This window comes from Chiloscyllium plagiosum, unplaced genomic scaffold, assembly GCF_037043375.1.
Source record: "Chiloscyllium plagiosum isolate Xiang-an unplaced genomic scaffold, Cpla_swu_hap1 HiC_scaffold_16, whole genome shotgun sequence".
NCBI classification, from domain to species: Eukaryota; Metazoa; Chordata; class Chondrichthyes; order Orectolobiformes; family Hemiscylliidae; genus Chiloscyllium; species Chiloscyllium plagiosum.
In genome coordinates, this window is record NW_028270154.1 from 29959308 (window position 1) to 29978996 (window position 19689).

The 19689-nt window shown below is 42.8% G+C and overlaps 1 protein-coding gene across 5 annotated transcripts in view; it reads left to right on the forward strand.

Moving 5' to 3' along the window:
• Nucleotides 1-2189: 2189 nt before the first annotated feature.
• LOC122556561 (uncharacterized) overlaps nucleotides 2190-19689 on the forward strand; it is a 112511-nt gene continuing 95011 nt past the window's right edge. For all 5 annotated transcript variants that reach the window (XM_043703368.2, XM_043703371.2, XM_043703369.2 and 2 more), the window contains exon 1: nucleotides 2190-2380. The gene's annotated coding sequence lies outside the window, so the exon portion shown is untranslated. The remainder of the gene's footprint in view (nucleotides 2381-19689) is intronic.

The following is a 19689-nucleotide window of genomic DNA, read 5'->3' on the forward strand; positions in this document are numbered from 1 at the left end:
TGTTTGTTGCACCTCAGGTCAACTCTACCACATACCTGAATCGAAAAGAACCCACTCTGTTAACATGCAGTCAGTATAATAGCCAAAGGCAAGACATCATGTGGTTTGATACATCATGATGTCTTCTTTTAGGGGAATACTTGGTAGAGGCTGATACAATTACAACATTTAAAAGAAATCTGGTTGGATAAATTAATATGAAGGGTTTGGAGGGATATGGGCCAAAGGCTAGCAAATGGGACTAGATTTATTTAGGATATCTGGTCAGCATGAACAAGTTGGACCAAAAGGTCTGTTTCCATGCTGTATTTTACTCTATGAGTATATGACTCTAATATACTGTATCAGATGATGTTTGGGTGCCACGGAACATCAAATATTGCCTCCAGAGTAACAAGATGTAGTGATTGGAATGAGGGCCAGGTGGATCTCATTATCTACGAGATCCTTGATTGAGCTTGTTAACCTGGGTCAATCAGGGAGCCCTGGCTGACAGATATAAACAGGAGATTCAGAGGGTCTCCTCAGTCTAGAGACTGGCACAGAGCTGGCTGGTCAGAGCCTATGTAGTCTGCAGATGTAAATAAGGGGTGACAATGATGAGTACCTGCCTCGGAGTTATTTCACAAGGGAAATTGTGTGATAGCATAGCTGCACTAATGCACAGCTTGTATATTACCAGAGAAAACCTGATAGGCAGACCTTTGCTTGCTGGACAAACAATTCCATTGTGTACACTACTCTGCAGTGCTTGACTACGTGCATCTTTAGATTGGTGGTCATACAATGAACAGTTGCACAGCCTAGTCATCATGAAAGAACAGCTCTGTCCACCACCTATCAGGTGAGAAGCTAATAAGTACATTTACAAAGAAGAGAAAAGAAGACGACAAACAGTAGCTGTTCATGAATGATTTACCTGTTACCTCTGTTTCTATCCACAACACAAAGCTGAGTGAGAGAGTGAACTATAAGGGGGATGCAGAGATGCTTCAGTGTGATTTGAACAAGTTGAGTGAATGGGAAAATGCATGGCAGAAGAAGTATAAATTTGATAAATACAAGGTTAACCAGTTTTGTATTTAAAACAGGAAGGCAGATTATTATTAGAATGGTGATAGATTGGGAAAGAGGGAATCGAAATGAGACCTAGAGGGGTGTGCTCCTTGTACACAAGTCACTTAAAGTAAGCATTCGGGTGCAGCAGGCGGTGAAGAAGGCAAATGTTGTGTTACCCTTCACAGCGAGAGGATTCAAGTGCAGGAGAAGAGATGTCTTGTTGCAATTGTTCACGAGACTATACCAGGACTGGTATAAGAAAGAACAAGCAGGTCAGTTAGGATTCTATTCACTGGAGTTTAGAAGCTTGAAGGAAGATCACATAGAAAACTAGAAAGTTCTAACAGGACTAGGCAGAGTAAAAGGGAGAAGAATATTCCTGTTGACCAGGAGCCCAAAACCAGGGATCACAATCTAAGGATAAGGGGTAGGCCATTTGGGACTGATATGAGGAGAAATCATTTAATCCAGAGAATAGTGAGCCTGTGGAATTCTCTGCCAAACATTGAATGTTTTTAAGAAGGCGATACTTAAAGTTCTTAGGTCTAAAAGATCAAATGGATACATGGAGAAAAAGGTACTGAGTTGACTGAACATATTAAATACCAGAGTAAGCTCGAAGGACTGAAAGGTCCATTTCTGCTCCTTTTTTTTGTGTATGCTGCTCAGTTCCCTTTAGTGAAATGCTGAATGTATTCTCACTTCCTTACTAACCTAATAGCATGTTCAAAACTCAAGTTTATACTTGTAAATTCCTATCATCTGCCTATGGCTTAATGCACCACATTCCTGTAAGTTTATTTTGTAACATTTTTACGTGGGAACTCCATCAAATCTAATGGGAAAAAGTGAGTACAGATATTTTGAACAACAATGAAGGACAGTCAACGCTAAAATTTTTAATAAGTTCTTAAACACAGACATAGCTCTCCATCAACATTTTTTACAATGTTCCAAGGAATCTATTGGCTGAAATGTTGCTGGGAGATTTTCCACAGGTAATTTGTTTCAGCAAAGAGAATGATTCTAATATTTACACATCGTAAAAAAGGTTGAACTTTGCCTCTAAGCAATCCGGAAATACTACTTTGGTTTTCGCAATCAAAGCAATTCAGATCATACGCAAGCACCCGGAAGAACCAAGCACATGAATTTTTCTACTTTCACAGAAAAGCTTACTTGTTTGAACTTAGGGAGAAAACAAAATTAGATATTATACAGAATCCCAGACTGATGAAACAATCACCTCAAGTTTCCATATCTTTTATCTTTGAAAGAAAAATTCTTTGCTCCTCTTTGGAAACATACTTAACATTGTAAGGTAAGTGGCCATTACTTCTTACGTGACATGATGCCTCTGGCTCTACTACATCATACACTGTCAATAATATTTTACAGTTTTTAACATCAGATTTATTATGGCACTTTCATTCCAGCCAAATAAATTATGAAGAAAGTCATATTGCCAAAGGTGTTGTAAATGTTCAGAATATGGACTTCAGGAAGGCATTCAAAAAGGTTCTGCATGGTAGGCTAATCAGCAAGGTTAGATCACATGGAATCCAGGGGGACCCAACCATTTGGATACAGAACTGGCTCAATGGTGGCGCAGAGTTGTTTTTCAGATTGGAGGCCTATGACCAGTGGTGTGCCACAAGGATTGGTGCTGAGTCCACTGCTTTTCATCATTTAAATAAATTATTTGGATGTGAACATAGGAGGTATGGTGAGTGAATTCACAGTGACACCAAAATTGGAGGTGAAGTGGACAGCGATAAATTTTACCTCAGCGTGCAACAGGACTTTGATCGGATGGGCCAACGGGCTAAGGAGTGTCAGATGGAGTCTAATTGAGATAGATGTGAAGTGCTGCATTTTGGAAAGGCAAATCAGAGCAGGACTTTTACACTTAATGGTAAGATCTTGAGGAGCGTTGTTGAACAAAATAACTTTGATGTGAAAATTCATAGTTCCTTGAAATTGGAGTCCCACATTGATAGGATAGTGAAGAAGGCATTTGGTATGATTGCCTACATTGTCAGTGCATTGGCTATAGGAGTTGGGAGGTCATGTTACAGCTATACAGGACATTGATTAGGCCACATTTTGAATACTGTGTGCAATTCTGGTCTCCCGCTACAGGAAGGATGTTGTAAGGGTTCAGAAAAGATTTACAAGGATGTTACCAGGTTGGGAGGGTTTAAGCTTTAGGGAGGGGCTGAGTAGGCTGGAGCTATTTTCCCTGGAACATTGGAGGCTGAGGGGTGATCTTATAGAGGTTTATAAAATTATGAGGGGCATGGATAGGGTAAATAGACAAGGTCTTTTACCCAGGAGTGGGGAGTCCACAGCTAGAGGGCATATGTTTAAGGTGAGAGGGGAAAGATTTAAAAGAGATCTAAGGGGCAACTTTTTCATACAGAGGTTGGTGTGTGTGTTTGGAACAAGCTGCCAAATAGCTTGGATATGGTCGAAATCAGGGAATGAGAGTTATCCTCTGAAGATGCTGAGAATCTATAGAATGTCCAGGACAACCATTCAAGAGAAGCAGAAACAGAAATATTTTGGAGACCCCAAATAGCCAGAGACAGCTTAATTACCATTCATTTCCAGGATGACTGAACTGAGTTGGGACTTCTTTCTACATTGAAGTTGCTCTTCAAGCAGGCACCTTACATTCTGAATATGAAAGAACTAATTGGTTTTATTGCCGTTCTTCATATTTGGTATTTCATAATAAATTATTCTTTTTGATGTCTGAATGAAATTATCAGTCAAACCAATGTAAAATTAGTTATGCGTAAACTGCCCTACATTAGCTTTAGGGATAAAAGGCAACAGTAAGATAGTGCATCACATGGATCTAAAGTTATTTGGCTGTGAATCCATCCACAAGGCTATGACAAATGCCTGATCTGTAGTCCACTTCCTGATCAGAGATGCCAGATTAATACACATCCTTTTGATCCTTCCTTTAGCTGTCTCTCTGCAATCTTCCAGCATGCGCTGTGACTTTAACATAGCCTTGATATGCCTGACAATCCTCTATGCTGGTGTTTAACTGCAAATGTTAGCACTCTGTGAGCCTTTTTAATCCAGACCATTTCTCTATGAGATATATTGAACGATGTGTTGAGGACAGGCCCTGAAATCTTTCTTTTACATCATTTTTACACCTAGTGTTAGCCAAATTAACATGCAATGCCATCCTCGAAGTTGGAATTCAAGCATCCCTGACAGATGAGGCTAATTGCAGTCACCGACTTGATTGCAAGAATACCTGGACATCAGGGGTTAAGGTACGAGGAGAGATTATACAAATTAGGCCTGTTTTCTCTAGACTTTAGAAGGCTAAGTAGTGATCTGTTCAAAGTTTTCATGATATTAATAGGAAGAGACAGGGTAGATAAAATAATCCATTTCCACCTGTTGGGATAGTAGAACTGAGGGTCATAACCTGAGAATTAGGACCACATCATTCAGGAGAGATGTTTGTAAACCCTTATGGATACAAAGGGCGGTAGATGTTTGGAACTCTCTTTCACAAATGCCAGTGGATGCTGGATCAGTCATTCAGCACGGAAGATCATTCTTGGAATCCTATGTTGTTATCCCTCCAAGGTGAATATATCCTTTTCAAAGGTATGATGCCCAGAATTTCAAGTAAGGTCTAAGCAGGTTTTGTGCAACTGCAGAATAGCTTTTGCATCCTTGTGTTCCAGTCCTCATGATAAAAAGGACAGATTTCCATTAGCTCCATTGATTATCTTGATTATATTGATTATCTTTGATTCATTGAATCTACATTGCCATTTTACACCAATCCCACTTTCCTGCACTTGACCCAAAGCTTGAATTTTCTGACATTTCACGTGCTCATCCAAGAACATTTTAAAGGTTGTGAAGATTCTCTCCTCTATTAATCTCCCAGACAGTGCATCCCAAATTCCCACCTTCCTCTGGATGGAAAAGATTTTCCCAAATTCACTCAAAACCTCCTACCCTTCACCTTAAAATTATGCCCCCTCATTGTTGACCCTTTAACAAAGGGGAACGGCTGCTTTCTGCCCATCCTGTCATAGCCCTCATAATCTTATACACTCCCATCAGGTCCTCCTTCAGCCTTCTCTGCTTTAAACAGAACAACAGGAGCTTATCCAGCCTTTCTTCAGAGCTAATATGTTCCAGTCAAGGCAATGTCCAGGTGAATTGCCTCTTCACCCTCTCCAGTGCAATCCTATAGTGAACGAACCAGAACTGTGCACATTACTCCAGCAATGGCCTAACCCAAATTCTGAACAGCTCCAACATAACCTCCCTGCTTTTATAATCTATGCCACAATTACTAAAGACAAGGTTCCGGTATGCCTTCTTAACCACCATATTAACCTGTCCTACTGCCTGCAGGGATTAGATTAGATTACTTACAGTGTGGAAACAGGCCCTTCGGCCCAACAAGTCCACACCGACCCGCCGAAGCGCAACCCACCCATACCCCTACATTTACCCCTTTAACCTAACACTATGGGCAATTTAGCATGGCCAATTCACCTAGCCCACACATCTTTGGACTGTGGGAGGAAACCGGAGCACCCAGAGGAAACCCACGCAGACACGGGGAGAATTTGCAAACTCCACACATTCAGTTGCCTGAGTCGGGAATTGAACCCAGGTCTCTGGCGCTGTGAGGCAGCAGTGCTAACCACTGCGCCACCGTGCCGCCCAAGGTCATGTCTTATGAAGAAAGGTTGAGGGAGCTAGGGCTTTTCTCATTGGAGTGAAGAAAGATGAGAGGTGACTTGATAGAGGTGTACAAGATGTTGAAAGGTATAGATAGAGATGGGCAATATATATTGATCCAGCCAGCAATGCTGACATCATATAAATTAATTTTATAAAAATAAAGATGATCAGACAGCTTAAATTGGCATTATTCCTACAATCTTCAATTTTCACTTCCTTATTTCAGAATCGGTAAGGACCCCTGACTGAAACTGAGGGAGTCCTTGCTTACAAATCCATAGGGCAGGGAGGGGTCTACATAGAACATAGACATAGAACATAGAACAATACAGTCCGTTAGCTCTTTGGCTCTTTGGCCCTCGATGTTGTACCGGCCTTTTATCCTGCTCTAAAATCAGACCCTTCATTGTACTAATTTCCATGTGCCTATCCAAGAGTCGCTTAAATGTCCTTAATGTATCTGACTTTACTATCACTGCTCACAGTGCATTCCATGCACCCACCACGCTCTGAATAAAGAAGCTACCTCTGACATCTCCCCTAAACCTTCCTCCAATTACCTTAAAATTATGCCCCCTCATGATAGACATTTCCGCCGTAGGAAAACGGTTCTGGCTATCCACTCTATCTATACCTTTCAACATCTTGTACACCTCTATCAAGTCACCTCTCATCTTTCTTCACTCCAATGAGAAAAGCCCTAGCTCCCTCAACCTTTCTTCATAAGACATGACCTCCAGTCCAGGCAGCATCCTGGCAAATCTCCTCTGCACCCTCTCTAAAGCTTCCATGTCATTCCCAAAATGAGGTGACCAGAACTGAACACAATATTCCAAGTGTGGTCTAACCAGGACTCCAAAGAGCTGCAGCTTAACCTTGCGGCTCTTAAACTTAACCCTTCCAGCTAATGAAAGCCAACAGACCATATGCCTTCTTAATAGCCCTATCAACTTGGGTGGCAACTTTGAGGGATTTATGGACATGGACGCCAAGATCCCTCTGTTTATCCACACTATCAAGAATCCTGCCTTTAACCCTGTATTCTGCATTCAAATTCAACCTTTCAAAGTGAATTACTTCACACTTTTCCAGGTTGAACTCCATCTGCCACTTACCGGCCCAGTTCTGCAGTCTGTCAATGTTTCGTTGCAACCTACAACTGCTCTCCACTTGTCACTGAGCTCGAGGCTGGATACTTTACATATATCACCACCCTCTGTCTTCTTTCAGCCAGTCAGTTCTGTATCCAGACAGACAGGTTTCCCTGTATCCCATGCCTCCTCACTTTCTGAACGAGCCTACCATGGGGAACCTTATCAAGCACCTTGCTAAAAACCATGTACACCACATCCACTGTTCTACCTTCATCATGTATTATCACATCCTCAAAGAATTCAATAAGGTATGTGAGGCATGACCTACCCCTTACAATGCCATGCTGACCATTTCTAATCAAAGTATAGTTTCCAAGTAACTATAAATCCTGTCTCTCAGAATCCTCTCCAATACATTTTCCACCACTGACATAAGACTGACTGGTCTGTAATTCTCAGGATTGTCCCTATTCCCTTTCTTGAACAAGGGAATAATATTTGTGAACCTCCAGTCATTTGGCATTAATTCAGTGGACAGTGAGGATGTAAAGATCATTGCCAATGGCACTGCAATCTCTTCCCTCTCTCCCTCTATTAACCTTGGGTATATCCTGTCTGGCACAGGGGATTTATCTATTCTTATCTTTTTCAAAATTTCAGCACATCCTCCTTCCTAACATCAACCTGTCCTAGCATATTAGTCTGTTTCACGCTGTCCCCAGAAACATCAAGGTCTCTCTCAGTAAAGAATACTGAAGCAAAGTAGTCATTAAGGACCTCCCTTATCTCCTCTGACTCAGGGCACAAGTTCCCTCCACTATCCTTGATTGGCTATACCCTCATTCTGACTATCCTCTTGTTCCTCATATAAGTGTAGAACACCTTAGGATTTTCCTTAATCCTACCTGCTCTAAAATTGCCATCAAGCCCCACGCTGCAATTTTAACTCATGGCTTGAATTGGAATGGCATTGAGTTTGTCCTACTAGGTTAGGATAACAGGAAGCATAGAAGGTGTATGCCATTAAAGATCTATGTGCCAAGTTATTTGGCATTGTATCTATTTTTCTTAGAAAAGCAGTGGTGTTTAGGATGCACCTGACCCAGGTTCCTCTACCTCAGTCGTTTTGGAAGGCAAACTTTCCATCCTGTAACTTATCTGAGTTCTAGTGATTGTTCCTTTTGATCTTGGCAAATGGCATCAACTCATCTGATGTTACACTGGTGTTGATTGGCCAGTGGTCACTAAGAAACCAGCAGCTAAATCATTCAGGATTCTAAGTGCTGAACTCCATGTTTCCCAATATTATAGATGAAAGACATTTATCAGTTGCTGATTGCTTTTCACAATCTTTAGAGAATAAAAAAATTAAAAACTACTCTTCATTTTCACTTGTGTAACCTTATTTAAAATAAATGTGAGGGACAAGAAGTGAAAAATCAACCAGACAACTCCTTTCAAATTATTTGCGTACATAAAAATTTAAATGGCATTCTCCCCGTGACAAATTAAATATTTGAAGTTACTTCTTAGCACAATGTTCAAAAGTTGACCAGTTTCTTATTGAAATATATTTGCTCTTTGGAAAGCTTTCAAAATTTCAATTAATGATAAGTAGTTTTTGATTAAAAAATCTTCCGTTTACTGGCCCTTGCATACATGTAACCCATACCCTTTGAGGTAAACGGAACTCAGTACTTTGCAGCAACAGTAAGAGGCTTCCTTTATTTACACTTTTAATCAACCTATTCCGATGCAATATGCTGAGAGTAGGTGGGTCTTGAACCCTGACCTTCATGATGCAAATGTTGGGAAACTGCCAGTGCACCACATGAACTCAAGGTTTGATTTATAGTTTAAGGCTGGTTTTAACAGTTTCCATGGCCAGTGACCAAATGTCATTCCTTCAGCTGTTTTTTGAATATGCTCTGATCTTTCCTTCCAATAGCGAAAAAAATTGCCTGCAGTGTAAAACAAGATACTAGTCCATTGTCATCCCTTTCCTTCCCAGCATCAAGGGTATTAAGAAAAAGGCCTTGAAGTCCTTGAACTAGAAATGGTGCCAGGGTGTTGTTGAGGGATGGGGTGTTTGGGAAAAAGGATCAAAATAGATCAAAGGAATGAAAGAGTGGAATGTAAGTCTTGAAGTAAATTCAGAGACAAGGAAAAAGAAGCCCTAGTTGGTATGTGAAAATCAACTTAGCAAAACAATAGTTTGTAATTCCATGAAGATGATATGTTGATACTTTGTACTTTAAGGAAATTGGTCTTTATATTATTTGAAGCATTTGATTAATACTCAGCAAAATAATATGGACTTTATCTAAAATACCAAATTATTAAGATTCACTATCTGGCTAAGACCTTGAAAAAATAATAGTCAATATCAATTGTTAAGTCCCATTGGTGGGACCTGAACAACGTGGGTGAGAATTCTGGCAGAATTATGCCAGAGGTCTGGTAACACCTATGTCAATATCAGGAAAGGACTTTAGGAAAGCCCTTTACAAGGTTCTGAATGGTGGACCTGTTAATAAAGCTAAATTACAGGGAGAGCTTACCAGTTGGATTAAAAAATGGCTTTTCAATGGGAGACGGGGTGCTGATGGAGGGTTGATTCTCGGATTGGAGGCCTGTGATTAGTGGTGTCCTGCAAGGACTGGTGCTGGGTCTGCTGTTACTTGTCATTTATAGAAACAATGTGGATGGGAAGTTAGGATGCATCATTAGTAAGTTTGCAGTTGATACCAAAATTGGTGGTACAGTGGACAGTGAAGATTATCTAAGATTACAAAGTGATCTTGATCAATTGGTTCAATGGGCTGAGGAATGGCAGATGGAGTTTAATTTGGCTAAATGTAAGTTGTTACATTTTGGTGAGATGGTAAATTAATGGTCGTGTTGTCAAATAGAGAGACCTCAGGTGCATTGTTCTTTGCAACTTGCATCACAGGTAGACACAGTGGTTAAGAAAGTGTTGAGGATGCTTGAGTACAGGAGTTGGGACATCATTTTGTGGTTGTTACTGAGGCTACTTTTGGAGTACTGTGTACAGTTCAGGTTGCCCTGCTTTAGGAAGGATATTATTAAATTGAAGAGCGCTCAGAAAAGAATGACAAGGATATTGCAGGACTGGAGGATTTGAGTGCTAAGGAGAAGCTGGATAGGCTGGAACATTTTTTACTCGAGCATAGGAAGTTAAGAGGTGACTTTATAAAGGTTTATAATATCATGAGGGGCATAGTTAAGGTGTCTTTTCCTGAGGTTGGGAGTGTTAAAAACTAGGAGGCGAGAGGAGAAAAAATTAAAAAGGACCTGAGGGCAACTTTTACACACAGAAGATGGAACTGCCAGAGGAAGTGATGGATGCAGGTACAGTTACAACATTTAAAAGATGTTTGGATAGGAACATGAATAGGAAAGGTTTAGAAGGGTATAGGCCAAATGCAGGCAAATGGGACTTGTTTAGTTTTGGGAAACTTGGTCAGTATGGATGAGGTGGACCAAAGAGTCTGTTTCTGTACTATCTGACTCTGACTCTATAACAACTCACTGCATCTTTTATGCATCTGCTGGTCAGCATGGTGAGTTACTAGGCAGCAGTGATTACCAATTAAGGGGGATCATACCTTGTTCAATGACATAACATCACCACAATTCTCTTCATCAATATTCAACTGCCTATCTCTCCCAGTGCACCAACAGGATAAACCTCGAGAATACTCGACATGGAAATCCGAACCGATACTTGGACACTTTCACTTGCTCAGCAGCCACCAGCATCTCAGGGTACAATCCATGGACACCAGCCTCACACACCCTTCATCCAGTGACATCTGACATTGGCGAACCCCATACAATCCTCATGATATTTCTCCAATCCACTTACAGGACATTTTGGAAGTAAAAACCAGCATTTCAGGCTGCACTAGTATTGAAAAGACTGAAGCAAGTACACTTTGCAAGCAGAGACAGATAGCGCACAGATTGGACTAGATTGCTCTCTTCGCACTCACTTTCTTAACTCCTTCGGGGATGCTCGCAGCATTCATTCCTTGCTTTGCTTTGCCTCACTGCACCATGCCAGTTAGTCTTGGATTCTGGCCGTAAACATGTTATCAGTACTTCCATATCAACATGTTCTTTTGTGCAGTCACACAGACAGGCTACTTGCTGTGTTTGTCCAGAGAGATCTGACTGGGGAGGGGATGGGATATGGCGATGGCAATGGTACCTTGCTCTACAATATACTAAGAGGTGAATCTAACACCAACAGCAAGTACCAGCTATCTGCACAGTAAGCTTACTGCATGCTCATTCAACCAGTTGAACATAGCAGAAAGGGGATAGGTGCTCTATCATCAGTCCAGTTAACTGTTCGGCGGGTCCTGATACCATCTGTCATAGGCACAGTCTGCATGCAGTCCAGGGACTTGGCCTGGTCAGTCATCTGTTCAGGTTGGGCACAGTCAGGTTATAGGTCCGAGTACATTGGGAAATGGAGAGGCCTGTAAGGCCATCACAAGCAGGCAAATGCAATGCGTATTGTCAGTCTGGTACCTGGTCAGTCATGGGTAAAAACAATGACTGCAGATGCTGGAAACCAGATTCTGGATTAGTGGTGCTGGAAGAGCACAGCAATTCAGGCAGCATCCGAGGACAGGCAAAATCGACGTTTCGGGCAAAAGCCCTTCATCAGGAATAAAGGCAGAGAGCCTGAAGCATGGAGAGATAAGCTAGAGGAAGGTGGGGGTGGGGAGAGAGTAGCATAGAGTACAATAGGTCAGTGGGGAAGGAGATGAAGGTGATAGGTCAGGGAAGAGAGGGTGGAGTGGATAGGTGGAAAAGGAGCTGGGCAGGTCGGACAAGTCCGGACAAGTCGAGTTGCTGGAGGTTAGAAACTGTAAAACCTGTGCCCACACCTCCTCCCTCACCTCCATCCAAGGCCCTAAAGGAGCCTTCCACATCCATCAAAGTTTTACCTGCACATCCACTAATATGATCTATTGTATCCGTTGCTCCCGATGCGGTCTCCTCTACATTGGGGAGACTGGGCGCCTCCTAGCAGAGCGCTTTAGGGAACATCTCAGAGACACCCACATCAATCAACCAAATCGCCCAGTGGCTCAACATTTCAACTCCCCCTCCCACTCTGCTGAGGATATGGAGGTGCTGGGCCTCCTCCACTGCCGCTCCCTCACCGCCAGACGCCTGGAGGAAGAACGCCTCATCTTCCGCCTCGGAACACTTCAACCCCAGGGCATCAATGTGGATTTCAACAGTTTCCTCATTTCCCCTTCCCCCACCTCATCCTAGTTTCTAACCTCCAGCAACTCGACTTGTCCGGACTTGTCCGACCTGCCCAGCTCCTTTTCCACCTATCCACTCCACCCTCTCTTCCCTGACCTATCACCTTCATCTCCTTCCCCACTGACCTATTGTACTCTATGCTACTCTCTCCCCACCCCCACCCTCCTCTAGCTTATCTCTCCATGCTTCAGGCTCTCTGCCTTTATTCCTGATGAAGGGCTTTTGCCCGAAACGTCGATTTTGCCTGTCCTCGGATGCTGCCTGAATTGCTGTGCTCTTCCAGCACCACTAATCCAGAACCTGGTCAGTCATGTCTAGGGGTTGCTCATTTAAGTCGGTCACAGTTCTGAGCAATCACAGTCCTGTGGGTCTGTTAAGTATGGTCCAATAGTGCCTGTAGGGACAGACTGGGGGTCACAACCAAAAGGGATAGCGGTGTCAAGGTGTGTGTGCATGTGCATGTGTGTGTGTGTGTGGTGCTAGAGACATGATTTCAGATGGTGACAAGGGCAGAGATGGAGTGAAACTCAAAGTATGTTGAGGGGGGATAGTAGGTAGAACAGCATTAAAGTGCATTGTAGGCTGCAGGAGGGGAATTAATTAGCAGTAAGTATCATGGTCAATGTCAATTTGAAAGCTGAGAGTGCAGGGTTTAGGTCTGCTGGATACTGGAGAGGCAAACACATGAATGCATTTGCGAACTTGAGCTATATTTTATTTAGAATTATCTCTTTGGCCATTTGCAATGCATGCAGAGTTAAAGTCCTTAAACTTCAAACACTGGTCAAAAGCAAATTGCACCAATTATGTTAGTACTTGCAAATATAACATTTGGATCTTAATGTGGGCATCAAACTGGTTCAGTGGTTAGCACTGTTGCATCACAGAGGCAGGGACCTGCGTTTGATTCCAACCTCAAGTGACTATCTTTGTGGAATTTGCACATTCTCACAGTGTCTGCATGGGTTTCCACTGAGTGTTCCAGTTTCCTCCCCAAGTTTAAAGTTATACAGTTAAGTGGTGTCGCCATGGTAAATTGTCTCACGGTGTCTGGGGACGTGAAGGCTAGCTGGGTTAGCCACGATAAAAGGCAGGTGAGGTGATAGGGTGAGAAGGCTTGATGTGGATAGGATGTTCTTCGGAGGGGCGGTGCAGGCTCAATGGGCTGAATGGCCTCTTTCTTCACCTTAGGAATTCTACGTTTAACTAAGTTAGCAACAATGACTTAAAAGGAGATGAATGCTATTCACTGATAATAACACTTCCTAGAGTGCTGTGTGACAAAGGAAACATTGCTTCATTATGTGTCACATAAGAATGCCTATAGACCTTAGTGAAAGCAAGTTAAAGGTTGATGAGGATCTGGGATGAGAAGGTGTTTGGAACACAACAGGCAGTCCCTTTTTGACGTAATGTACTTGTCACTCACCTGGCGTGGCACGTTCACATTCACATTGAATCTGCCACCTGGGCCATGACAGAGCAGGTGCTAGGCCAACCAAGAATATGGTGCTGCTGCTCGATCCAACCTGTGGGAGCCCTCCAGTCATGTCCAGGCAGAATATGCCACATCATCCTTGCTCTGTAACCTGGAGCAGGCAACAAGATCATGTGGTAGATATTGGGAGGCCAGGAAAAGTCTTCTGATAAAGAGAAGGAGGAGGTCACTGGGGAGGATGAAGCTCCTCTTGTGAATGATTGAGTTGTGATGGGCATTATAAGCCAGAGAGAACTGGACTGATAGATAAGAGGAGGATGCAGCAGACTATCACAGAGCATTAATTAGCCATTGGTCATGATGCCAGCGTTTGGTTTGTATTGTGGAGGGTGAGAAAAGCTATTGTTTGGAATTGTCTTACTGTATGTGATGCTCCCCCATTGGACTATAACAAGACACAGGTGTCCAATTGGCATTAGGAACAAAGTAGTGGTTGCTTAGAGAGGATGTTTAGGAGGGATATAGCTAAAGACAGGTAAGCTCTGTGGCCTGGTTAAAAGTGACTAGATTGAGAGAATGAGGCTATGTGTCAGCTTTAAATTAAAACCGAAAGCAAATCAGATATTGTAAATCAGATACGAAAAATGAAATTGTTGGAAAATCTCAGTAGGTCTGGCAGCATTGTGGTGAGAAATCAGAATTCATGAGTCAAGTTGCTTGTCACTTCATCAGAACTGATGGTAGCTAGTTTACATGCAGAAGATAGAATGTGAGGAGGGGGTAGGGAGTAAATTTTAAGTGTGGATAGAGCCCAGAAAGAGAGAAATGCAGTAAGACAGACAAAGGAATACACAACAATCACGCTGGGAGAGGGAATAGCTGTTAGAGTAAGGGAAGACCTTTTAGAACAGAGAAACTTATTTAGCAGGAGAGTGGTGAATCTATGGAATTCTCTGCCACAGAAGGCTGTGGAAATCAGGACATTGAATATATTTAAGACAAAGGTAGATAGGTTCTGAATTGTTAGGGGGATCAAGGGTTACAGGGAGAAAGAGGGAGAATAGAGAAACTTATTAGCCATGATTAAATGGCGAGAGTGTGGCGCTAGAAAAGCACAGCAGGTCAGGCAGCATCTGAGGAGCAAGAGAATCGACGTTAATCAAGCCCTTAATCAAGAATAGGCTTGTGGGTCGGGGGCTGAGAGATAAATGGGAGGGGGATGGGTTTGGGGGGGAAGGTAGCAGAGAATGCAATAAGTCGATGAAGGTGGGGGAGAAGGTGATGGGTCGGAGGGGATGGTGGAACGGATCGGTGGGAAAGGTAATGGACAGGTCAGGAGGGTGATGCCAAGTTGGAGACTTGGGACTGGGATAATGTGGGGAGCGGGGAAATGAGGAAACTGCTGAAATCTACATTGATTCTGTGCGGTTCTCCCCCACCTTCATCTACCTATTGCATTCTCAGCTCCCTTCCCCCCAACCCCAGCACCCCTCCCATTTGTCTCTGAGCCCCCCCCCAGCCCTTTCCTGGTGAAGGGCTTATACCCAAAATGTTGATTCTCCTGCTCCTTGATTGCTGCCTGATTTGCTGTGCTTTTCCAGTGCCACTATGACCTCCAGCATCTGCAGTCCTCACTTTCTCCTAGAAGATTAAATGGCGGAGCAGAGTGGACAGGCTGAATGGCCTAATTTCTGTTCCTAGGAATATGGTCTTATGGTCTTATCAATGGGGACTCTTAAGTGACTAATAATAGTGGTATGTAACAGCATGCTATGTGAAAACAAGGTCTGGTCGTGGGGATTGAGGTAAGGATAGAGGACAGCTCAAACCTGATATTATCAAATTCAATATTGACTCCCCAGGAGGAAAGTGAGTTCCTGTTCTTCCAGCTTGCACTGAGTTTTGCTGGAGCACTACAGCAAGCCTGAGATAGGGATGTTGGTCAGGGAACTGGAAGTTCAGGGCCCTTTTTTCAAACAGAACACAATGCAGTAGACTAGATTGTGTAAAGTGCAGGTAAAGCACTGCTTCACCTGGAAGGTATGTTTGTGCTCTTGGATAGTGAGGAGGCAGGAAGTAAATGGGCAGGTGTTACACTTTCTGTGATTGTAGCAGAAGGTGCCATGAGGCTGTTGGGAGGACAGTGTTGGGAGTGAAAGAAGAATGGACCATGGTGTCCCGGAGAGAACAGTCCCTATGGAAGGCTGACAAGGGAGGAAAGTGGGATATGAGTGTGCTGGTGGTATCTTGCTGAAGGTGGCAGAAATGGCAGCTAATGATGCCCTGGATGTGGATGCTGGGGGATGGTAGGGAAGGGCAAGGGGGTCCTTATCACTGTTGGGGGAAGGAAGAGAGGGGATGAGGGCGGAAGTGCAGGAGATTGGTCTGACTCGGCTGAGGGCCCTGTCAACAACAGTGCTGGGGAATCTTCGGTTGAGGAAGAGGGTGAGCATTTAGGAGGCTTTCTTGTCGAAGTTGTCATTATTGGAAAAATGCCAAGGAGATGGAGGAACTGGGATAATGGAATAGAGTCTTTACAGGAAGCAGACTGTGAGGATGCCTAATCCAGCTAACTGTGGGAGTTGTGGGTTTATAAAGGATATTGATGGCCAGTCAATCCCCAGAAATGGAAACAGTGCTACCGAGGAAGGGAAGGGAGAATTCAGAAATAGACCAGGTGAAGGTGAGAATGGGGTGGAAATTGGAAGTGAAATTGATAAATGTTTCTAATTCTGGACACACAGGGAGGCAGCACCGATGCTATCATCGATATAGTGGAGAAAGAGTTGTGGGTAGGGAGCCAGAATGGGACTGGAACAAGAGATGTTCCGCATACCCCACAAAGAGACAGGCATAACTGATGCCAATGCAGGTACCTATGGTCACGCCTCTGACCTGAAGAAAATGAGAGAAGTTCAAGAGAATTTGTTGAAGGTAAGCATGAGCTTGGCCAGGCGGAAGAGATTGTTGGTGGATGCAGACTGTTCAGGAAGAAGCAGAGAGCCCTGATACTATCCTGGTGGGGGTTGGATGTGTAAAGGGATCACACGTCCGTGGTAAAAAGGAGGTGGCTGGACCCCGCAAGCTCGAACTTCTGAAACTCACATCAAACATCTGAGGAATCGCGGATGCATGTGGGCAGGGACTGGACCTGGGGAGAAAAGACTGAGTCAAGGTCGGAAGAGATTAATTCAGTGGGGCAGGAGCAGGATGAAGTAATGGGTCTGCCCAGGCAGTCCCGTTTTGTGAATTTTAGGAAGGAAGTAGAAGCAAGTTGTATAGGGGTTGGGAGACTATCAGCTTGGAGGCAGTGAGGGGTAAACACCTGATGAAATGAGGTTGATGACATTTGTCCATCCTTCTTACGACTGATATGCCATGAGCAAATCGACTTTGTGGCTGCTGGGCCATTATGTTGCCAGTAAGGGGAAATGCTGACACTTTTTCCGGGTGCACAGTAGCCTTTTACAGAAAGAGCAAATCTGCCAATCTTTTGGAGAAGTCCATTAATGAAGATATTTTGGTAAGAGATACAAAGAAATCTCTTTTAGCCTTGCAATGAAATACTCACCAAAAAGCTCAGCACAACTCACACAGAGCCACACAACTGCCTGATGAAGGAGCAATGCTCTGAAAGCTAGTGTTTCCAAATAAATCTGTTGGACTATAACCTGGTGTTGTGCGAATTTTAACCTTGAGCCAAAAAAGTCAGATTCAGCCCCATGTCAGTAGCTAAGAGTTTGTATTAATTTGTTCTTTCATAGTCCATGACATCATCTAAACCATTTAAAGTATCATTACAGCTAATGTTCTTGAGAATTTGGTAATGGTGTAAAGGGATTCAGGTCATTGAATTAATCTTGACAAAGTTATGCTTTAATTCTTTTGGAGATATTCTATTTCATGAGGTACCATAGCAAATGCTTACTTTTGTTTATCGACATTAGACAAAACTTTGCATTTTGTGGCCCCCAGGCCAGCTTACTGATATAGTTGTTGATCCATTAAAGCTTATTTTTGTACTGTGAGTACTTAATTGTTTGACTGCAAGAAGACACTGTAATACCACATTCTATTGGGCAATTAGGGACAGAGAATACATGTTGGCCTAGCTAGCATTGCCCGCATCCTCTGAATGAATAAGAAAACAAATCAAAAAAAGAACGTAGCTGTCAAAAATAAAATTGTAAGGGTGTGAAAAACTAAGCATTCTGATTTAGAATGTGTCACAATTGGAATTGAATTGGAATTTGAGTGTTGAACCAATTATGACTTCATGCCGTCCAAATGTCAAAATCAGTGCCAAGAAATATAAAGACTTGTTTTCAGTGATTGCTATAGATAATGAAAGACATGAAAAGGTGTGTCCTTGATTGGGAAACTCAGGCACATTTCTATCTGCTACGATAAAAGGAAACACTATCAACTGTGAGGTAAACAAGGGAGTAGATTGTAAAACCAGTCATTATATAACAAGATTCCACAGATATGAAGGGTGGGACAGTGAGAGAAATGTTGGTTTCTTGTTACACTAAATGTAAATGTGCTGGAATATTTAAAGGAGGTGCATTTTTTGAACAAGCTTCCTGTACTGTATTACAGTTTTGACTAAATTTGACATTTTCCAGTGATTGTTGCATTGACCAATTAGAGGCATTTCCATTTCAGGCACATAATATCACCAACAAGCCCACATCCAATGAAGCAGGGCACAACTTATGCTGCATGTACTTTGCCAAAGGATTTTCCTTTCTATCAAACCTCAGAAGTGTATGTTTTAATTTTGCACAGTGGCTATGCATGTTGTCTTCAAGTTAAATTTCAAACTGGGATTGATTATGGCTAGTTTTCGTGCCTTGGGATTTTATAAATGTCTATCTGAAAGAGGGGACAAGGTCTCAATTGACTATTTCATGTAAAAGCAGTACCCCGACAGTGCAGCATTGCCTCATTATGTGGAATTTAATCTGAAGTCACTGAAGATGGGCATGACTCTACATTTCTCTAGTTCAGTGGCAGAAGTGCAACTGACAGAACCATTTTTAACAACAGAGATCCCTTGAAATCCCTTTTTAGGACATAGAAAGTCATCATTTTGGCAAGGAACATTAAAAGATGGTAAAATATCAAATCGTAAGTCAAGTCATATTCAACTCTGGGTAGGTCTGGGTGGAATACTCTTTGAAGTGTCTTGTAGACTCGATGGGCTGAATGGTCTTCTTCCACACTGTAAAGATTCTATGAAACTAACTTTTTGTCTCTCCAACGATGCTGCCAAATTTGCTAATTATTTCCAAAAGTTAAATTACCAGTGACTGCTTCATGCACAATTCTAAAAGACATTAAGGGCTGAACTCCCATTTTTTTGGCAAAATATTTCTTTTGGTGAAATTCATGGAAAGTGATCCACTATAGCATATGGCAACTTTTCTCACACAGGCGCCGACATCCTCATTAAGTATGCAACCAACCTCTGTACATCTATTGGATAGAATTGTGCAGAAAGAGAGGAGGAAGGACTTGCCACTGCTGAGTCTTGGCATGCTCTCACCAATGGAGCAGTATGTGAACACCAGCTCCACAGCATCTCAGATGCTGCAAACCAGGAACTGTCCCTTACACAGTGATCCTGTACCACTCTAACTCAGCAACCAGCTCAGAAAGGAAAGCTGGCATCCCTGATTTGCCAACAGGACCCTGGAGGACTGGTGGATCGAGTTTTCAAAAGATGAGCATTTTCCTCCAGATCGCCAAAGACAGACACAGCATCAGAGGCAGCGAGGCTGGACAAAGGTAGCGGCCAATGTTAGTGTGGTCTCCAGGGTCAAACTCAATGCCCAGTAGTATGACCCAAAGAACTTGGAAGAGGCAGAAACTTGCCAACAGGACTTCCTTAGTATGTACACATCATAGCAAGTCCTAGAATATCTAGCACACTTCTCTAAAACCTGGCACCAATGGTCACAGATAAGCAGGACATTGATCGAATGGAAGCCTTTGAGCTTTATAAACACTGGCAGATTGGTGAGAGTGTACTCCTATGCA